The sequence below is a fragment of the Peromyscus leucopus genome, chromosome 18 (genome assembly GCF_004664715.2).
Source record: "Peromyscus leucopus breed LL Stock chromosome 18, UCI_PerLeu_2.1, whole genome shotgun sequence".
In the NCBI taxonomy this organism is placed as follows: Eukaryota; Metazoa; Chordata; class Mammalia; order Rodentia; family Cricetidae; genus Peromyscus; species Peromyscus leucopus.
This window is the reverse complement of record NC_051078.1, coordinates 20,709,705-20,733,633: the sequence shown is the minus strand read 5'-3', so window position 1 is coordinate 20,733,633 and position 23,929 is coordinate 20,709,705.

Genomic DNA, 23,929 nt, shown 5'->3' with positions numbered 1-23,929 from the left:
AGGGCTCATAGGGCCTCACAGAAACTGAAGCAACAAACATAGACCCTATATGGGTCTGAGTTAAGTCCTCTGTATATAACTTACGGTTGTATAGTTTGCTGTCCTTGTGGAACTCTCATCAGTCAGAGTTGTGGGGATGTTTTGACTCTTTTACCTGAAGTTGGGACCCTTTTCCTCCTACTGGTTTCCCATCCAACCCTGACATGAGGGTTTGTGCCCAGTCCTATTGTATCTTATTACTCCGTGTTCCTCAGATAACCCTGGGAGGCTTGCTTTTTATTTATTTATTTTTTTAAGGGAAACAGAGGAAGAGTTGATCTGGGAGAGGGGAGGTAGGGGAGGAACTGGAAGGAGTGGAGAGAGGGGAAACTGCTGTCAGGATATAATACATGAAAGAAGAATAAAAGTTTAAAAGAGAAAGAAAGAAAGAAAGAAAGAAAGAAAGAAAGAAAGAAAGAAAGAAAGAAAGAAAGAAAGAAAGAAAGAAAGAAAGAAAGAAAGAAAGAAAGAAAAGAAATAGTCTTCATTGTGACAGGGACCTAACCTCAAAAAGTCAACCTTTGAGGACTGGAGAGATGACTCAGCTGTCAAGAGTACTAGCTACTCTGGTCTTCTAGCGGTCCTGAGTTCAATTCCCAGCACATGGTGGGTTACAACCATCAATAATGGGATTTGATACGCTCTTCTGATGTGCAGGCCTACATTCAGACAAAGCACTCATACACAAAATACATAAACAAAAAAAGTCAACCTATTTTATGTAAAATTATTGGTTCTAACTCTTCCAAGAGGCAAGTTAACAACCCCCAAAAATGAGGGCATCTTTGACTCAAATTGTGTATCTGATATCTTATTTACAGTATTTAGCATATAATCAAAAATTACTTGACATTTTGGTAGAAAAGATTGAGCTAGAAAGATTAAATTGTTAGGAGAATAGGAGATCGGAAAAGTGGGAATATGATGTAGGCTAACATGAAAGACTTCTTGAAAGCCATATGGAAACCTACTACTAAGGTACTTTCTAAAATATATACATATATAAAAAGAGTTAAAACTGAGTTACCCTATAATGGGGTGACAATATACCAACTAGCAACCACATAATAGCAAATAAAAAACTCAGTAACAGAACTTTAGTTGTTGGCCAGTGTTATTCCATAGACCCCAAATGTGACAGGCTATTGTCAATAATCTTGGTTATCCTCCAGAACTCATGAGTAAATCCTCATTACTGAAGACACTATCCATAAACTTGTGTTATAGAACATGGTAAAAACAAGCTGGTACTTATCTGGGAGCTTCATACCTACTGTCCAGGTTTCATAATGCTAGAAGGTACTATACACGCTACCAGAGGAGAAAAGTAATCATCAATCTCATCTAAATGTGAACTCTGAAATAGAGAGCAATGATGAACCTAACAAGATATGCCACTTTTGCAATAAGGGCACAAATGTTATTGGAGTAATCAATCATTCTCTGATTGGATCTAAGGCCTGAGATGGAGCCTATACTTGGCACTGTTAAAATGCCATTAGCCCTGGCTACATAGGTCATAGACCCTAGGTAAGAACTTAATATTATTTTGTTCAATGGACATAGTAACTTTTAATGAGTTACGTTATACACATAGGTTAAGGCGTTTTTCAACTCTTATGAGGAATCCAAAAGAGTGGAAGAGAATTATTGATAGTTATGTATCTGGTGGTAGAGGATTAGTATCCAGACTCAAAACATAAAAACAAAAAAAATCAAACAAACAAAAAAACAATTTTGAAAATGGGCTATGGATCTTAACAGACTGTTCTCAGAAGGAATAAAAATGACGAAGGAATATCTCAGAGGGTGTTCAACACTCTCAGCAATTAGGAAAATGTAAATTAAGAAAGCTTTGAGATTCCAGCCAATCCCAACCCAAAATGGCTAAGGTCAAGAAAACAACTGACAACCATGTGAGTTAAGATGATGCAGGGAAAGGGGAGGTCTCATTCACTGTGGATGGGATTGCAAACTGGTGAAGCCACTCTGGAGATCAGTGTGAGAAATTACCAAAAAGTTAAAAATAATTCTATCGTATGACCCAGTTATATCATAGCTGAGCACATATCCAATGGACTTGTTCGACATCTTCTCCACAGACACTTGCTCAACATGTTCATTGCTGTCCTATTCACAATAGCTAGGAAATGGAAACAACCTAAATGTCATTCAAGTGATGAATGGATAATGGAAATATGGTGCATACACACAGTGCAATTCTACTCAGCTGTAAAGGAAAACGAAATCATGAAAATTGCAGGTAAATGGAGAGAACAAGAACACACTATACACTGAGTGTGGTAACATAGACCCAGAAAGACAAACATTACATGCTCTCCCTTTAGTGGTTCTTAGCCCTGATTCTATAGACATGAGCATATATTATAGAGTAACCACGGAAACCAGGAAAATACAAAAGGATGGAGTGAAAGAGGAGCTCTAGAGTAGGGAATGGCTGCCATATGGGTGCTGGGAATCAAGCCTGGATCCCCAAGATGATGTTAGTGCTCCTAATTGCTGAGCCATCTCTATTTCCCCCCAAAAATCCATTTACAGAACACTTGGTTTTGATTTATTTGATTGTTTTGTTTGAGATAGAATCTCTCTACATAGCCTTGGTTGGCTTGGAACTTGGCCATGTAGACCAGAATGGCCTCCTGTTTGTAGAGATTCACCTGCTCCTGCCTCTAGAGTATTGGAATTAAAGGCCTGAGGCACCAAACCCTGGGGAAGTCCTTGGTTTGATCTCCAACACTGTATAAACCAGGCATGATAGGCTCCGTCTATAATGCCAACAGGAAAACCAGGAGTTCAATGTCTTCTCTAGCTATATAGAGAATTATGATCCAACCTGGGCTAGAGATTGACTCAAAAAAGAATCAGGAAAAAAAAATCCCTCAAAACATCAAAGTGAACCATTCTTCTTTGTAAGTTGATTATCTTAAATAATTTGCTATAGTAGTACAAAATTGACTAGCATATTCACCCAGGAAGGTAGTCCTAAAAATCGTTCTTATGTAGAGGCTTCTGAACTCACTAAAATGTATTTGGTTTGTCATTTAGATGAGTTAAATACGTAGAGAAGGAACTTGACTTCAGTTTAATATACTTTAAAGGCATTAATTTATCAATTCTGTAACAGCGATCAAATGCTAAGCAAAATTTGCATCCAAATGAAGGCTTTCCTTTAATATACAATCAGATAATATTTATAGGCTGAGTTTAAAATATCAAGAATCCAACTAATATTTTAAGTCAACTACAAGTTTTATAAATGAAACTGACCTTGCCAACTTTTTTACTCGGCTGATTGAAGTTAAATGCTCTTGTGCTCCTGCAAAGGCCATTTTGGAGGCCAAGGAAAACTCAAACAACACAAAATTTAGGAGCTGGTGAGTTTTTATCATAATTAATAATTCACAATACAGAGCGATAACTTGCAACAAAAGTAATTAATTATGATAAGGCTCTTATTGTTTCCTCTCTTGAGAAATAAGTTTTCATGTACAATTGATCACCAGCTAATCTTCAGTAGATATGGCACAACCTATTAAACTGCCACAGCGGCAATGATAAAAGAACACACTCAACAAGAGAAATTTACTCATTTTCCTGATGGATGCAGACTAGATATTTTCAATGGTATCTTTGTTACTATATTTAAATTTCAAACTTTGCCTAACACATAGTTTTTCTTTATCTCTTCACTGAGACTTAGATGTGAGCCAAGCGTGTAAGAATCAAGTGCCTGAGACCTGCTTGAGCCTAGGGAAGGCCTTTCATAAGGTGCAGTTTGAACAAACTGTAGCCCAGAAAATGGGCTGATGGCAGGTACCACAGCTTTTTGGAGAGCTCATACACACTTTAGAGAACAAAGTTATTGCATTAACCATCTCTTTGTTCCTGTCTTTTGTGTGAGGTGTTAATTCATTCACCTAGCACATTTTAACTTACAAGTACAATATTTTATTTTTCATCTCTCAAGAGCATGTGGCTGCAATATCCTTTTTCACAGAAAAGTGAATTTAGGATTATCTAATATAGCTTGTTAATATTGTGGTAGGAATTACAGACATAGAGGTGATGTACATTACCCCCACGTCTTTCACCTCATGTGCAGTCAGCCAAATTATGTATTTATTAATTTTGTTAAGCTGGCCTCATGAGTCAATAGATTGAATAGAGTCTCTGTTAATTAAGTTTGCTGATGAAATGACTGGAAGCTTGGAGAATAGCTTTGGAATTAAAAATGAGTTTAACCAGCTGGAGGGGATTTATGCATGGGGTAAGTATTAGAGCAGATGACCTCTGTGGTCTTTTTGAACTCTGAAATCGTATGAAACACTGAGAAGTCAATACGACAAGAACTGATATTAAATGAATTTAATTCAGCAAAAAGTTAGGTGGAAGACACTTATTAAAATATTCATATATAATCAAAGTTAAAAAGGAACGTTATAGCTGTAGATTCCACTAGGGGCAGGGTCTGAGGACGTGTTAGCATGGCAGATGGATTTTGTTAGGACATGGAGATGATTTGTATTCTAAAACCCTTTTCTAAAGGGGAATTTTATGGTATGACTAGGTATTAAGCCAGCCTTCTCTTCCCTACTTCCTCATTAATAAGCAACAGGGCATTTTCCAATAGCTAACGATACTCCTATAGCTAATTAACTTGTAACCAGTAGACCATGGCTAGGAGTCATATATATCAATTTCAGACCTTGCCTGTGAGTCTGTCCTCAAAGAAGTCTCCATTTAATCTCTTTACCTAGGGAAGGGTATATAGGGAAGTGACCTCAAGCTGTCCCCAAGGCTTCCTGTCAACGATGGACTCATCTGAAATATTACACATCTGAAATATTATAAAAATGATCATTTTTGATTTTTTAATGGCCATTTTTAAATAACCAAGGTCAGAATAAGCATTTTAGAAAAAAAAAAGTTGTCAAAGTATCCAATAAGTACATTGAAAGGGCATTCCACTTCATTAGTCATCAAGAAAATGCAGTTAAGACTTTAATAAGAGTCCATTCCATGCCTTTTAGAATGATTACAGCTTTGAAATCACACTGTACTGCTGAGTACTGTGAGACTGTGAATCAACAGAAATTCTTCCACTCTGACTCTGACAGGTAGGATTTGAGAGAACTGATAAGGGCATTGATTCTCTAGAGCGAACTGTGTCCATTATCTATGCTCTCACAACTACACTGGAGATATTTCTCCAAACAAGAACAATCTTCATATTTCTAAGTGCTGGGCTGGTATGCTCAAAACAACACTATTGTTAATAGACAAAATGGAAAAGAGTTTCTATGTAGTCAAATGAGTAAATTTTATCCAAAAATCCAAAATAGAATCGCAATAAACAGTGAACTGGAAAAGCTCCCTTATTCTAGGTCAAATTATGTAATATTGAACAAAGAACCTCACTAAAAGGCCATCAAATGATTTCATTAATATATTTCTCAAACTAGAGAAAGCAAACAGGTGTAGAAACAAAGAACAATAGTCTATCTTCAATGTGTGCCATGGGAGAGGAGGATCATTACTTCCAGAGAACAGAGGGAAGGTACTGGAATGCTGGGGTGATACTATTTGCATTCAAGTTATAATTACAATACAAGGATTTCTTTATGTTTACAAAGGGCACTCTAGTTCAGTGAGCATTTATTTATCTTTAGGTTAAACATCCAAGTATGTGTCTGAGGGCTAGGAATGTAGTTCAGTTGATTAATTGTTGTCTAGCATACACTTAAGCTGTAGGCTCAGTCCCTAGCACAGTATAAAGCTGGGCATGGTGGTACATGCTGGGTATAATGGCATTCTGACGGAAGAGGTCATCCTCAACTATGTGGTTAGTTCAAGAAAAAGGAAAGTCTGGGCAATAGAGATCCTGTTTCCCAAAACTACAATACACATACATACATACACACACACACACACACACACACACACACACACACACACACACACACACAAATAATACAGTAGAAATGCTGGAAATGCTGTACAATTCCTTTTCTCAGATAGTGGTTTAAAGCAATCTTGTCCAGAGACAGGCTGGGAGATTAAATGACCTTTCTGGATCACTTTCTGCCCTGTGATCCTATATTATTTCCTATAGAGTGCTGTTGTTGTTGTTTGGTAAAACCCCCTTTAGCCTTCTTCCTCCTTTGCTACTGAGTTGTGCAAGACTGGATGTAATACTCCAGAGGTCTTTTCACAAGGGCAATGTAAGTAGAAAGTCTGCCACCTCCCTAATAGGTAATGTGATAGAGTTGTATCCAGTGGGAAATCTTGGTGGCCTTTTATGCAGTGCAGCTGCAGTTGGATGGATAATGCAAGGTTACATACAATTCCCTCTGTGCTCTCACCTCCAGATATTTTAACATCGTTTCTTCACACGTTTCCCTTCATCTTGCATGCTTTGCACTGGATTTATTTTTTTCCCCAGTAGGTACTAAATTGACTTCCCTTTCGTCAACCATAGAACGATTTTTTTTATACACTCTCAGTCTAAACACATGGGATGCAGAGTACAGGTGATTTTAAGAACTTTTCTTTTGTAAAAAATATCAATGGGATTACTACTAAATTAACAAGGGGGTTAGCTGACCACATGAATTTTTTTTCACATGTGTATAATTATCAAATGAATGTAGAGAATGCAGTAAAAGAGACGTGAGAATTATTTAAATGGTTGGAGATGTGAAATTTTTTATTCTGAATTTTCATTCAGGGAAATTATAAAGATCCCTTGTTGACTGAGCTTCAGATATTATAAAATAAACTATTTCTTATTAAAGAACACTGTAAAGTGAGCCAAATTACTACTGTTGATATAATTTAATGAATAAACTTGATACTAATATCTTTTACTTTGTGAAATAAGATATATGTGTTTTGATCCAATGTTGTTGAGTCTCCCAGAAAGCACAACACTGACTTGCTTATTCTCAGCACAGACAGCTGCACAGGGACATTTTATGTGGAGAGTTCACTGGCTCTGAGAAGCCCATTATTTCTCGAAGTTCCCCGAGCAAAACATTTACTCTGGAGAAATAAGCTCATAGATTTGAAAACACCACCATTAACTGACACTGTAACATTTCTTCCCAGATTTTTAAGGCTCTCCAAAGGCTGTGGTTTTAGGCCACCCATTCAAAGTTCATGTCACCGAATGGTTTGGAGCAACTAGAGATAACAGCATTTCACAGGGTCTGTGCATCTGTGTATACAACAAGCTCCAAACGCAGCTAATGGAATCTCAGTGTGAAGTCAGAAAAGATTTTTTTTCTCTCACAAACTCATTATAGTCATAGGTTACTCTAGTTTCAAAATTGATTTTGTACTAGCAAGGAAAAAAATCTTACTTCACAATGTCATCAATCATTTGAAAAAAATATAACTGTTTCTATGCATTGAGGCCTGGATATATATATATATATATATATATATATATATATATATATATATATATCTTATCCATTTACAATTCATAGAAAATTTCCATGTCATTCAAATGCTACCAGAATGTCACTATAAACCTGAAAACAATTTATTGGAATACAAATAGAAAATTACTGAGGGCAAAATATTTTTACAATACAGAGGTAATCAATCATAAGACAGCCAAGTCAATGGAATATCTAGTACAGAGTGTAATATCACGTATTAACCAGGATTGGTTTTCTTTCAAAGACTATCCTCCCTCAGTTATCTAAGGCCAAAGATAAAATTTCTAAGGAATATACACCTACCCATCTAAAATGTAAATAAGCAAGATTTCATTCATTATTTCAATGATTAAACATTTTAATTCAATTATCTGAAAGCCTACCAATGATGAAGTATCATTCATCATGAGATTTTTCTGTTTTTTAGTATCACATGACCCAATTTCGTCATTGCAGTAGAACGTCTATCCTCATGTTTCTCAAAGCTAGAAACTCCAACAGTATTTAATATCACAGGATTTTTTTTTAACCTTATATTGAAAGCATTGATCTAAGCACTTTAAGATAATCACATCCTTTTAAAGACACTTCGTAAATACAAGCACAAATCCAGGCTATGGGCTTTCTACCATGTATCCATCACAGAGTACTTACATAAGTCAGAGAAGACTCTTGCCCATTTCACATCTTCACAGTACTAACGTCTTTGACATCCTCCTCTTTAAAGTTATTTCTAACCTGTGGGAGACAGCCTGCAAGATAGCTGCCAACTTCCTGCTTCCTGGTACACACAATCTTCTGTTCCTTTCCTCAAGTGTGGGAAAGGCTTAGGCAATCACTTCTAACAAGTAGAACACAGGGAAACAGAGAGAGAATGCTCCTGATATCCAGCTCTGGGGAAGCCTTCCATCTCTGCTGTGGAATCCCATTCTTTCTCTTTCTCTCATTTGTACAGAGGGAAGCCATGGCTACATCCTCAAATTCCCTATGGAAAGAACCATGCAAGAAAATAGGGAAGCTTTCTGGCCAACAAAGAGCAGAGAACCACATCTTGCTACTTGAAATGAGGTTATCTACAAAGTTGCCATAAAAAAAAAAAAAAAAAAAAAACTGAAGCCTGTGAAGAAGACCGTGGAGTTTCTTCCAAGTGTCATTCATAAAATTTCAATGTGATGACTGATGGTTCTAAAGCAGTATCTGTGATTTCTCAATTATTTTAGGATAACGTTATAGGTGTGTTATAGGTTCCCATGAGCAAATGCCTTTACAGTGATGATCTGATTTCTGCAGGTAGAGAAAAATGATTTTTATTTTTCATCAATGTTTCATGTGATCCCTCTATTGGTAGGGGAAGATATGGTGGTATTTTTGTGTTTCAATTCTCCCTTCTTTGCACACACCCTTGAGTGTCAAGGACACAGACTATCCTCTTATTCCTTGTTCTTGGGAAACTCTCCATCTGTACTTCTATTTTACATGTGATTTAATTGTTTTTTTTCTTTCTGTATAGTTATAATTGTTTAGAATGAAAGATATGTACCTATTTACCTTCAAAGCAGGGGTTGGATTTTTTTTTCCTGTTATCACTCTAGATCCTAAAACCTAATAGCTATCCAATGTAATCATTCTAAGTCAAATCTGGCTGAATGATATGAGTCTTAACCTAGAGCAGTGTTTCTCAAACTGTGGGTTACGACCCCCTTTGAGATAGCATGTCAGAAATCCTGCACATCAGATATTCACATTACGACTCATAACAGTAGCAAAATTACAGTTATGAAGTAATAACACAATAATTTTATTTATTTAGTTAGTTTATTTATTAATTATTTTATTTTATAGTTGGGGAGTCACCACAATATGAGGAACTGTATTAAACAGTTGCAGAAATAGGAAGATTGAGAACGTCTGACTCAGAGCCTTGTGTTCAATGTTATAAAGTTACATGTAAAGATAGTAGATTTTTGAGGTTTTAAAAACTCTCAATCCATTTCCTAAAGAGAATTTACAACTTGAATTTGACACAATAAAAAAAAGAATTCATTACACATAAACTTATTAGACAAGACATTTTAATGCCAAAATGGTCAATGAAAGGGAACTGGGACACAGTTGTCTTAAGCAACAGACAAGGAAAGAATGCTGATCCCCAGAAATGAAGACTGTAATGTTAAATAAACTATCAAGTATCCCAGAAGTGACCATTAGTTTTTAACCATCACCTTGATAAAATCTATCATCATTTGTGAGTCTTAATAAAGGAATCATCTGCACTGGGTTGATCTGTAAACTTGTCTAGGGGAGATTTTGGTTGGTTGGTTGGTTGGTTAGTTAATTGATGTGGAAAGACCATGCCCACCATGGGTGGCACCATTTCCTAGGCAAGGGGTCCGAGTTTTACAAGAGGAAGCAAGCAGGCCTGCATCCATTTATCTCTCGCTGAACTTACTTGTGGTATAATGGAACTAGCTGCTTTAAGCTGCTGCCACTGTGGCTTTGCCACTAGGATGGAACAGCCTGCCTGCCCTCTGTGGCTCTTTACCCAGGTATTTTATCACCTCCATCTGAAATGAAAGTAGAATATCAGCTAAAACCAAGGTCTGCATCAGTGTTGCTGCCAGGGAAGGAAATGAAAACCTAAGAGTCATTGCAGAGAGGAAATTATTATTGTAGAAAAAGGATGGCCTTTATCAAATAATACAGAGTCCCTACCCTTCATTCACCTTTTGTACTTCAGAAATCATTCCTTGTCAACTGATTGAAAATGAAATTCTACTTTAGCAAAGGAGATTTTTTAAAAAAGGAGAAAAGATGGTAGTGAATTACAAGTTTTTTTTTTTTTGTAGAATTATCAGTGACTATTCACACAGTATTTTTTTTCCTTTGGTGTATGTTTATTGGGCATCTTCTTTGTGGCTTGCACCATTTATATACAAAGAATAAAACAAAGTAGAGATACAGCAGAATTTGTCCCTTGAGAGAAATTGAGTTAGAAACAAAATACTAACAACTGGTGCAGTTTGTCTATGAGAACCCAGAGGAATACCTCATCTGGATATGAGGTAGAGAGGGAGTCTCCAAGAGGAGTGAGCTCTAAGCTTAAAGCTGGGAGGTGAGTGAGATTTAGACAGAACAACACTATAAGAGAAAGAAAAGCATGGGCATTTCATTGTCTTATCTAAAAGTCAGCCATTCTGCACCATTTAGGTGGGGAAAATTGAGAATTCCTGCAGACATTAATTTTACATTTTCACAATGTCTTTTATGAAAAGTATCAAGATGTACCCTCTCCAAATCCTGAAGCTAGGCTCTTACAAGGAGTGAAAATTCCATCAGGCAGGCTTAGCAATACCATATTTTCCTTTTGTTTTGCTTATTTTCCTAGTGTGGACTGTATATGCTCTCCCAGCAAATTATAATTCTGCTTAAGTCAGGCAGAGTAGGTTTCTCTTATTTACAACGAAATCTCCTGATAACTCAGCCTTTAAATATTTTAGCAGAAAAGATCTACTAGATAGAAATGTACATTTTAAAACAACTGATGTAGCTATAGATGTTATAATGAATGGGAGAATCAGGGACTGATGTCTGTGGGATAACGAACACACTGACTGGAGAATAGAATAATAGCCTCACTGTTTCTAATGTTAGTACCTGGCCAGCCTGTGGCTTTAAGAGAGGCTGAAGCAGAATTTATAGATACCACATCTGTCCCAAGGTTTAGGGAGGTAGAAAATGGGGATTGTTTTGTTCATCCCCACGGAAATGCTTTACTGACCAGCTCTGGCTGTACATTGGTTGCGTAAACAGCCATGTGTAAACTTTACCAGAGAAAGCAAAGGAAGAAGTAAAGAATACATATAAAAGACATGGAGGAAAGGAGCTAATGAAAAATATAACAAACAGGAATTAAATAGAGGAAAAACGTGTTACAGAATGTTTCAAAACAGGAACTTTTCGGTCCATCCCTCTAAAAGTTGAGTGGTAGATTTGAATTAATTTCAGTTTAGATTTAATTCAATTCCACTGAAGTTGAATTTTTTCTCTTTGGGAGTGTTTTTTCTCACTACGAGGATGTGAATAAAGTATTTGGGGATGATGAATCTGGACTCAAAAATGATGAGAGGAAAGAGATCATCTCTTTTTGTGTCTCTTAATGGGAATTAAGAGACTTAATTCCAGAGTCTTCTGGGAACCTCTACCCTTTTACCCACTATTGTGCACTGTGTTATGTCTCCATTCTGGAAATAATGTGACTGGAAGAATTACATGTGTGACAACTCAGTCCCTGATTCCTCCAAATTAAAAAAAAAAAAAAAAACTGATAAAGAAAAGTTTTGTACACAATACCAATAAAAAATAGAATGGTACTAACGATTTCAAAATATTTTAAGGACTATAAAATTATCTAAAACCACCATCTTTACCCTAACTATTTAATCTGATGTTAGGCTTTATGAATTTAACATACCACATATGAGAAATTAGATAATATTCATATGAAGTTAAATTATTTTGAACTCTGACCTTTAAAAAAGATGAAAAACAAAAAATCAAAACATGAAGAATATTCAAGGAAATGTATTTTAGTAAACTCAAAAATTCAAAAAATAAGATGAAATAACATATTCTGAGTTAGCTACTCAATATAAAACATCTATTAAGCAAATAGATTATATGACAAAAATACACTACAAAACCTACTGGGAATTCCTACTTATAAAACTAGTCCATAGAAATAAAATATATTACCCTAATTTAATGCTGTCAACATTATAGGCAAATATTTCTAATAGTAAAACATATGACCATTCTCTGTAATATAAAAAATGAAGCAAGGGGGCTGGAGAGATGGCTCAGATGTTAAGAGCACTGGTTGTTCTTCCAGAGATCTGGAGTTCAATTCCCAGCAACCACATGGTGGCTCACAACCATCTAGAATGAGATCTGGTGCCCTCTTCTGGCCTGCAGGCCTACATACAGGCAGAAAATTGTATACATAATAAAGAAATAAATCTTTTAAAAAGGAAGCAAGTATTTACATATCATTATCATTAAAATATTGAAAGTTTCAATAAATGCAATATTCTGTAGGATTTTCAAAATTTATCAGATGTTACTAGAATACACACAGGTTAAAAAAGGATAAGAAAAAAGGATAAGTTATACCAGAATCATGTTTCTTTAGCATATTGATATTGGACAATTTGATACAGTGAGTATACCAATATTTGTTAAATTATTTACTACCTCATACTGTATTTTTTTAACTTTTTAAAAACAAAGACAAATAAATCAATAAAAAATACGTTTCTGCAGAAAGAAACATGTTTGGCTCTGTGAATCAATGAAAGTTTCTCACAAACCTCTCACTTCTTCAGCAGAAGTTTTTCACAGAGGTAGCATGTCAACTTAAAAGTATTTTCAGCTTGAGACCAGAAAAATACTAAAATATATTTCAAAGTACAGAAGGAGACCTTCCTAAGGATAAAATCTGTACTGCACAGGATATACAAAATAATAATAATAATAATAATTTTGTCTCCCTTTCTCTGACATGGTTACATGAATTTATCTATATCAAAATCCTTGTGATAAAATTGTGATCAGTAACTTCCTCTACTTATTAACAATGTAGCTGGGAGCCAACATGACTCAACAGAGTGTGAAGCATGAAGGGCTGAGTTCAGGGGCAATTATTTTTATGATTGTTTAACATACCCACTTAGCCATTTCTATTCTGTCCTTGCATGCCATTTACTCTTTGCTATGGCAACATATCATATATATTTTATATCTTGAGATATTATTGATACCCCTTAGATTATCTGAAAAGTTGGAATACTTTTTCCAAAATTACTAAAGGGTTTCTTTCTCATCCAAATATTGTTAGATATTTGAGGGTTTTGGATGACTTGGATAATTTTGGTTAGACTAGGCATAGTTTTAATGGCTTCCTCAAATCAAGAGGAGAGAAAATTACATATTAATTTTTTTGTTTTGCCAAGTCTATGCCAAACAAACATGAGAACAATAATGACTTTGTTTTAACCAAATGATGAGTCTTTGGGGTGCTAATATCAATCAGCAAGAGGAACTTGAATTTGGTGGCTCTCCTCATCAAGTAGGAAGCTTGGGAAAGGATTGCTAGCTAAACCTAAAATCCACACACAGCATGACAATGAACTATGAATCCTAAATATGTTCTTGCTTAAATATTTATCACCGTTCATTCAGTCATGATTAAAGTCCAATTTGAGTTTCATTGTCTCTAAATTGCCTTCTCAATTGATTGAAATGGCATATAGTTTCTGCCTGTAAGCTGATTTAAGGTGTTGTATGAACCATGTTTAGAACTGTACTGTGAGAGCTTTAGAGATGAACCTTCACATCATCTGGGTTAAGCTTTTTTTCCAGTGAGGAAACAATTGCCTAAGATAACAAATACTGGAGGGTAGTTAGGCCAGCTATTCCTTAACCCCTGCTAACTGCCTACAAACCTTGCCAGAGAATCCATGTAGCCTCTTCAATATCCAGTATCAAGTATTCCCAATCTCCTCACTCTTCCACAACTGAGACCCTGGAATCTAATAAAAACAAACCTGAACATATATAAGGGACCTTTATCGAATCCTCTGGAAACCCAAATGGGTACTCATAAAATAAGTGCCGTTAATCGCTGAGATGTTTCTCCAGCCCTAATAGTCAGGCGTTCTCTTATAGATGCTTTCTCAACTTGTTGGAAAAACGTGTTTGGTAAGTTAATCCAAATATTTGGCACAAATCAATATTAATCTTTTTTTCTGTCTTGTTATATAGCTGAAGAAGACCTTGCACTTCTAGTTTCTGCTTCCTAGGGGCTGGGATTAGAAGGCATGTACCATAATGCCATGTTTTATGACTGCAGAGTATCCAATGAGAGCCTCTTGCTAGACAAGCATTCTACCAATTGGGTTTCATGCCTAGCTCTAATATGCAACTTTTAAATAACTGTGAAATCTCACTTGTACCGTTCTTTGTGTGAGTGTGATGGGGAGCAGAGGTCTCTCTGTGTGTGTATGATATGAAAATATGTGTGTGGGGGAGGTGGTGGGTACGTGTGCATATGAGTATGCAAGTGGGGCCCATAAATGAACAGCAAGCATCCTTCTCAATTCTTGCTGACTTATTAAGACAGAGTGTCTCACTGAACCTGTAGCTCACTGATTTAGCTAGACTGCCTGGTCAGAGAGATCAAGGCATCTGTCTATCTATCACCCCACCCACACACCCCTAGCTCCAGGATTACATGTGAGCTTTGCTGTGCTTTGGTTTTTAACATGGGCACTAGGGCTGGAATTCATGACGTCCTGCTTGTATGGCAAGCACTTTACCAATGGAGTCGTCATCCCCCCAGCCCAGTACTTGGCTAAAGAATTCTTTTTTATCTCATACTTGCTCATCTTTGGTTGTTTGTATTTTCATTGGTTTGTTTTTAACGGCATGCAAAAGTGAACGGCTGTTAAATATTTTCATCTTTTGGATTCCTAGCTATCTCCTTTTACGTTCAATAGCATTTGCCTTCTAGTTACTGTGATTATTGGCCTTTATGTCTAACTCTAAAGAAACAAACCAAGTTATTGTATATAGCGATAATATTTAATTGTGACATACTACACAGATATTAACTATTTTGGTGTGTTTCTTTTGGTGCAATTGCCATTGCTTTTTACTTTGTAGAATGCTCATTCTGAAGGACTTCCTTAGAATTTCTCACCCGGAAAGATAATAAACATTGAAAGGACTTGGATAGCTCTCATTCAATTTTAACAGCATTTCCAAACATTACCACTGTGCTAATAACTACATGACAAGAATTAATTAAAATTAAATAGGGATATTTTTCTGAAAGTCTTTTGTAAGTTAATTGAATTATTTCAATTGCATCGGAGAAGTAAAATATTTAAAGAAAGCCATGGTGAAGCCTTTTACAAGTACAGTGAGTCTTCCTTTATTCACCAATAATTTATCTGCTGGGTTTTTTGTTGCTCTAGGCAGAATCTGTAAGATACTCGCACTCTCACTCATGAGTTATATAAGTTTCACCCAGGATTTCAGCTAACAATTTGAATAGTTGTCATGGAAACTGGAAAAGAGACAAAGGGTGCCTCTGGAAAAAAAAAAATAGCCAAAATTCTTGCAGTCAAGTATTATAGTAAAAGAGATTTTTATCTGGAAGCAATTTGCTGGTACAGCCCAGCTTTACTTTTGGTGATTCCAAGGTGACCTGGGGATTAAGTGATGCTTCCCACCATGAAACCCACCCACGCCTCTTCTGCTTGGTTAACATTCTCACTGTACCTGGGAAGTTTGGGGTTTTGAAATCAGTGGTTCTCTCCTGTCATCCCCTTCCTCCTTCCTTGTGAAATCACACCTGAGCATAGCTTCGGAAATTGCAAGATCTGATTTCTGGAACTGAACTACCTAGCCTCAACTTCCTGGAGCTGCAGAGTATTACCTAGTGTGATAGATAGATAGATAGATAGATAGATAGATAGATAGATAGATAGATAGATAGATAGATAGATAGATAGATGGATAGATGGAGATATAACATATTACATAACGAGAGTGTAAGAGCAAAGAGCAGAAAATATATTCATCACTGCCACAGAGAGAGAGAAGTTCCCATAAGGGAAATCAAGAGAAACCTACACTGACAGCTTTTGTTTGGGGTTTTCATCTGAACCTCTTTGTCCTGACAAAACTTCAAAACAAGTATGAAATATGGTTCTAAATGCACTTCCTGTTAAAATATTCAATGATGAAAATTAATCTAAAGAAAAAACACATTAATTTTTAGCATATATCAAAACACTACCTTTCAAACATACTGAAGGACAAAAAAGCTTAAATTTCTCTATTATAGGCAGTGAGAAGTACTTATAAGAACCAAGAAAGGTCTTATAATTAGGAAGTTAATTATTCAGAAGTAAATGGATGCTTCCAAATTTTATGAGTGAATCTGAAAATATCTTTTATTACATTTAATTCTTTTAGACTATTTTATGGCAATGCATGTTACATAATTCATTTTGTGTGGCACAGTAGCTAATCATAGCATTTATAAGGAAGTATCATAGCAGGCACTGTAAAAAATTCTAAATCAAGGAATATGCAAATATGTCTAGTCCTACGTTCTCTATATGTTCTTCTAATTTGACATAAGGACAACAGAAACAATTGGAAGGATGAGGCTTGGATTTAATCAGTGGGTACCCTGAGTGCGATACGAGCATGGCATACACAGTGACATTCCTAGGAAATGAAACTCCTATGATCCCAGGATTGGGGAAATGGAGGTAGGAGAACCAGAAGTTAAGGTCATCTTTGGATACACAGTGAATACAGGGGACACTTAAGACCCCCCTTTCAAAAGAACAAAATAACAAGAGAGAGATCTGGTAAGAAATGTAGAAAAGAAACTATCAGCCAAGCCTTCAGACAAAATCGTCAAATATCAGAAAATATGTGTTATTATGTGAAAGGCATTCAATTCTAGACAATTTCCTGGTATTTATAAATAATTTCCATCTGAAAGAAAACATGTGTTTCTTATAAGACTTTTACAAAGAGAACAGATTTTTTAAATTGTTTTTTTAAAGCAATTCTCAACTATTATATGGATCACATTACCATGCAATTCTGTTCTCTGTTTTCAGTCAGGATTGGTAACAGTAAGCAGTCTGCAAACCAAGTCATATTCTGTTCTGGCAGATTGAGTTCATCGAGAAGTAATAGAGAGGGGAGGAAGTGGAGGGCAACTTTAAAAGCTGCAAGGGTCACACAGTAATTGTGAGTGCACACTTAATGTTGAGTAAGTAATAATTATTCTGCCACATTCCCCATGTTCTTGCAGTGTTGACTGATAATTAAAAAGAGAACATTAACTATACATTTTGAATCAATCATACTCTCCTCAAACTTGCTTTTCTTTTATAACTTGGAAAGCTCCAGAAAAATAGATGCTCTGCATTGCATTCTGTCAGAAAATTTGAAGGTTTCAGAATTGATTCCCTTAAAAGCAGAGTGTGTGTCAAGCTAACCTGGTTATGGTGACAAATGGTATAGGTCCCTGAGCCTGGGCTCACCACCTTCATCTGAACTCTGCCACACCATCATTATTACGGGTTGTCTACTGACTGGTTGATGCCAGCTGTCCTCTGCTATTTTATAGCCCTTTAACACTCAATGATAAATGAACTGTAAAAGGACACCAAACTTAGGGCAAGTTAGATCACTGCCCTACTAAACTGAATGAATACTGACGTAAGTTGTCAAAATTTTGTGGGCAACATTTTCCATTTTTCCCTTTACCATTTCCAGCTCTGTTTTTTTTTTATCCATGAATAAAATCCACTAGTAAAGTTGATAATCAAAAATCTGTTCCTTTTTCTATAGTATCATTAAGTTCTGAGATAGTTTTCATCAGGTTCTTTCAGATGACTGCAAGTATTGTGGTTCGCGACAAGCTCAATCAGATCTTGCATGTTAGAGCTGTACCTTAGCCCCCAGCACCGCGTGGAATAGAAACAATTCCATGACTATGTACAATTCAAGAACTGAGAATAGGCTGACATCCTAAAGCCTGTGTAAGTGATCCAGGAATGCCCGATATGCAAAGAGATGCATTACCTGATAACACGATCGCTCATCTTATGCATACACAGAAGCTGATGCTAAATGGATTTAGAAATTACGGAGTCCAGGAGAGTGGAAAATCTAGGAGAGAGAACAGACTCAGCTTAATGCTAGCACATTAATTTCTAGACTTTTCATCACAATTACATTTCCAGCAAGCCCTCATTACTTAGAAATTTACAATTCCAATTGATTCTAGAGATTATCATGGATATCAAGTATGAACAATTGAAAGCAGACCTTCATTTTCAGGAAGTTGAGTCTGAGCAACACTTTGTAACTTAGCTCTTCTGTGAGTGAAATCAGTTCCTTTCCTTTTGAACATATGTTTTCTCCATTCTTCCTTTTAATCTAGAAAACTACTAAATAATGAGATTACACTTACTGTCCAATTATACATTCTTATGCTTCTATAAGTACATCATGATGCCATGCAATCCAGCAGCATATTTTACATCTTTTCTTGTATTGCCTCTGAGGACTTTTGAAACACTTCATGTCTTATTCTAATTTACTTATATCTCAAGAACAAATATTTTTATGTTCAAAATTTGATTTATATCCTAACGTCAGAATGTTTTATGTTCTTCTAATCTATCTTCTCCCTATTCACCCATCACAGACATATGATTATGTTTTCTGGGACATACAGATTTATATCATGGAACATCAGAACAGTTCACCACTTGGTAGACTTTGAGAATTTGATATAAACATTAACTGTTCAAAGATCTTCTGTCAAAAGTCTTAAAAGTAATGTTTATTCCCAGACTTCTGGGAAAAAAAGTTCTATATCCTACAAAGGACAGGAAATATTGTTTTTTTTGTTTTGTTTTGTTTGGTTTTTTTTTTTTTTTTTTTTTTGGTTTTTTGAGACAGGGTTTCTCTGTGTAGCTTTGCGCCTTTCCTGGAACTCGCTTTGGAGACCAGGCTGGCCTCGAACTCACAGAGATCCGCCTGCCTCTGCCTCCCGAGTGCTGGGATTAAAGGCGTGCGCCACCACCGCCCGGCAGGAAATATTGTTTTAAAGTTATTATTACACATATTTCCTAAAAGCAGGATTTATTAATTTAAGAGTCTTGCATATTTGTACTGGGACTGTGAATAAATATTTCCAGATAACATTTGAGTCTTTTTCCTACAGTTGCAGCCCCATCATTATTGACTTCCATTTCTCGTTTCTGTGTTAGCAGCCCTCACGAAACTGACAGTGACTGTGCTTGACCCACTTAGAGACAGTCTGAGTATTGGGGCTTTTGAAAATAAATGCCTGTTGTACAATTCAGATAGGCTGAAAATACCAGGTGAGTCAGTTCTTTTAAATTTGTGTGTTCTTCTCGTGGTCATGGCATTAACACCATGAAAGTAGAGGGCTTTAAGGCACCTAACAGGAGCTTAAACGCATCACAAAGGTATTATATTATTCCTGCAGTTATTTTGAGAAATGGGATACTAGGATCAAGTTTTTGAAAGCGCAAGGCTTTGGGGTTTTTTGTTTGTTTCTGTAGCATTGTTCTTTTCCTGTATTTTTACCCATGTTTTCACTACTGTCTTGACAGAGAAGAAAGTCTGCTCTGAAAATACAGAGGGTACAATTCTGTGATCAAAAAAAGGGAATGAGCCAGGAGGCCAAAAGGGAAATATATATATATTAAATGAATATACAAATGGACAGAATGGTAACTGAAACAAATGTCTGCTTATGATGTGTTTATGCATAGGCATCCTTTTGTATGCTAAAAATGAAGCAGTAAACATACAACTGTGATGCCTAATGCCAAAGAGAACCCATCTAGAGGAAGAAACAAAACACCCACTCTGGACAAAGAGAACAATTTCACTTTTCTAATGGGGTAGAGGGGAGAGAAGACATAGTATTACATAGATAGGAAAGAAGAGAAATTATTTTATATTATGTAAAAGAGATCTTGGAGGTGTTATTTGATTCACGTGACACAAAGAGTAGGTAACAACTTTGGGGGCAAATGTTAAGATCAGAGAGCATGATTCAGTGGGCTCGGGCGATGGAAACAGAATTGAAATATTTAAGACACCAAAGGAAATTAATACAGTATCATTTCTCCTCTCTCCTTCATTTTCATCAACCACAACTTAAAATTTTGTAAAGCGTTTGTTTGATTTTCACGGAGCTTTGAAGATCCTAATATTCTAACTTTCCTATTTAAGAACAGTTGATTTTTTATTATTGTTTTGTTCACTTTGGCTTTGTTGTTGTTGTTTATTAGAGACAGTTTCTTTCTGTGTGGCTCACAGTGGCCTGGAACTTAGTATATAGCTAGACTGACCTTGACCCTTGGCCTTCTTTCTTTATCCTCAAAGTGCTAGGATTAGTTATTTAACACCATCTCTAACAACTTACATTTTAATATTTTAAAACTAATTCATACAAGTTTTTTGAGAATTTTTACTTCCATATCAACTGTTGTTTTGAAGTGAATCTTACATTTATTTCATCCTTTGTTAAGTGGCCTGAACTCGTGCTCACAAAGTGGGCACACTCAGCATGTGTCCTAAGTAGTTCTGCATGGATAAGTATGTATGGAACTTCAAAAATAAATCTGTAAGATTAAGGCTACTCTAAAATTTGTCCTAAAATGTTAGAAGGAATTATTAAGTATTTTAATACAGGCTTCTTTGTAAAACTATTTTTTTTAATTTTTCTCCATTTTTGTTGTATAACACAACTCATCCATTTTTTTCCTAAATTCTCTAATCCATCTTTTTTTCCTTTAATCCAACTACCATTACTTTCTGATTTTTCCCATTGCTCATTTTCTTTCCTGTGCTTAATGCTTTCCCATATGTCTCCTTAATGAAATCCTATTTAGCTTTAAAAACTCAACTTATGCTGATTCTCTCCTATAATCCTTGGTTATGTATCATCAGTTATGTACCAAAGGAATGACATATTCCCTCTCTGCTGGCACTTAGCACTGTATCAAGTCCATTCTACTTAGCATTGCTTTCAGGCCAGAGCTTTCCAGAGCAGGGCAGAGTTTTCTACCTGTACATATCTCATAGAACAGAGGAAAAGAATAGGAGAAAGGGGAAGAGGCTCTTTGTGCTATACTTTTGTGCTATACTGAGGAAAGGGAATGTAGTTCCTAAGAAGAAAGCATGGGAGAGCATGAAGACCACTCTCTGCTTTCCCAGGAGACAGTAGTTGTATGATAATGGTAAGGGGAAGTGAGGTTAGCCTGAAAATGCCAGCCTGTATTTCTTTCAAACCACTATGATGTCTCAAGATACATACAGCCTCTGACTATAAAAGTAGGTTCTGTGTGTGTTCCCACTGCAATGATAAGAACTCTGGTTCTGAAAACAGGCTTTTGCAGGATGTGGCATCACAAGTCTGTGATCCAAGCATTTGGAGACCCAGATAGAATGATCATGAGTTTGAAGCCAACTTATATATACATATATATATACATACATATACATATATATATATATATGTATGTATATATATACATATATATACATACATATATATAACACTTAAGGACAGCCCTGGGCTCTAAGCAAGATCGTATCTCAGATAGATAGATAGATAGATAGATAGATAGATAGATAGATAGACAGACAGATAGATACTTATATTTGGTAAAGGGAAATGTGTACATTTGTATGTGAATTTTATTCTAAAAGAAATATTGGGAAACTTGACTATAACTACATGTCTAAACTATATTTCTAAGTTAGTTTATTAACAGCAAAGTCATTGTACTATGGCCTTTAACTTTGTAACTCTTTATAGCTTTAAAAATTCATAATAACCAGCCTGGCAAGATACGACTATAGGTGCAAAAGAGACATACTGTTATGGGAGTAAGCAACTACTTTCTGATTGGACTTATGGCCCATTCCACAAGAATGAATTCAGGTTGCAATGAATTACAGTCTGGACTGTAAACCCCACCATCATCATGTGGCCCTAAGGGATAATCTACTGTGATTATTATGCTAAATACAGTCTCAATGTATTTATATAATGAATTAGTGCGTTTTTCAGTCCTTTCAGAGAAGTAACTTTGTGCACTGGGTGCTAGATGCTAGATGGAAATTCAAAACTGGTCAAACACAGAGAATGAGTGTCTGTGGAGTGCTCAATTCTAAATAATCCTATTTCCCAAGAGTAAGGGACCATAATGAAGAGGGCTGGAAAGACTCTAAGAGCCACATATTGTAGAAGATGGCTTCAAAAAGTGTCTTATGGTTATGACAGGGCTATGGTTTCCTATGGTGGTATTGTGTTCCCCAAAATATTGTGTACCTTAATAAACTTATCTGGGGTCAGAGAACAGAAAAGCCACTAGTTAGGCAGTAATAGCACACGCCTTTAATCCTAGCATTCCAGAGACAGAAATCCCTCTGGATCTCTGTGAGTTCAAGGCCACATTGGAAACAGCCAGGAATGGTGACTCACGCCTTTAATCCCAGGAAGCCAGCCTTTAATCCCAGAGAGTGGTGGTAGAAAGCAGAAAGATATATAAGGCTTGAGGACCAGAAACTAGAAGCATTTGGCTGGTTAAGCATTTGGCTAGTTAAGCTTTCAGGCTTTGGAGCAACACAGTTCAGCTGAGATTCATTCTGGATGAGGACTCAGAGGCTTCCAGTCTGAGGAAACAGGACCAGCTGAGGAACTGGCAAGGTGAGATAGCTGTGGCTTGTTCTGTCTCTCTGATCTACCAGCATTGACCCCAATAACTGGCCTCGGGTTTGATTTTATTAATAAGAACTTTTAAGATTCATGCTACAGTTTCCAATGTAAGACTTGCATAAGATCAAGCCAATCAACATGCTACCATGGATGGGGGAGGGCTCACAAGGTCCCAAGGAGGAGCTATTGATAGCTGATGGCTGCCAGGGGAGGAAGAGTCAGTTTCCCATCAGAAGTGTGACCCCAGGTAGGTTGTTCATGCCCCAGTGAATAGTCCTATATCCATGCTCTTTGAACAACATTAAATGGACTCTGTGGGCCATTTGGAAAAAAAAGGAATGGACTTGGGAAGACATGTAGAAGAATTCATGGAAGAATCTGTGGGGAGAACATCAGGGTAGATATAACTAAAATACATTTCAAAGAATAAAACTATCATATTAATTTTAAAAATGTGAAAAAGAAAAATAATTAAAATTCATCATTAAATATTTGATGGGTGAATGAACACCAATGAAGGGCTTATAATTCACTTGACTATTTCAGGCTTCTATTTTAGGCATTCGGAGTCTTCTAGCCTTAGAAAATTAAATGAGTTCAAATAAAACAAGAATGGAAAGTTATCAGTATTCTTTCATTCTATTGCCTCACCTGGCAATTGAAAAACCACATAAATGTGGCAAATTTCCATTTCAGTGTTTCTAAAACAAAAACTCTCTCAGGCTTTCAAAACTGAAGTCTGAGTGCTAAACATCTTCACCTTTTATCATTGCAACACAGTCATCTACAGAGCTCAAACTCAAGAACTTTGCCATTAAGTTACAAAAAAAATGCAAAGCCCTCATAATGTTTTATAATTTTGTGTTGGGCTTCATGCATAGCTATCCTCAGCTACAAGCAGCCCTGGGCCTTGGACTGCACACACCTGTAAGTCTAGACACATTGAAGATGCAGGTTCTCTGCAGACATAATCATTCTCAGTTTCAAGGTAACTATTGGGAAGAGCTAGCTCAGAAAAAAATTCTTTGCATTCTATCTGTCTAAAAAGAACATGTTTGAAAAT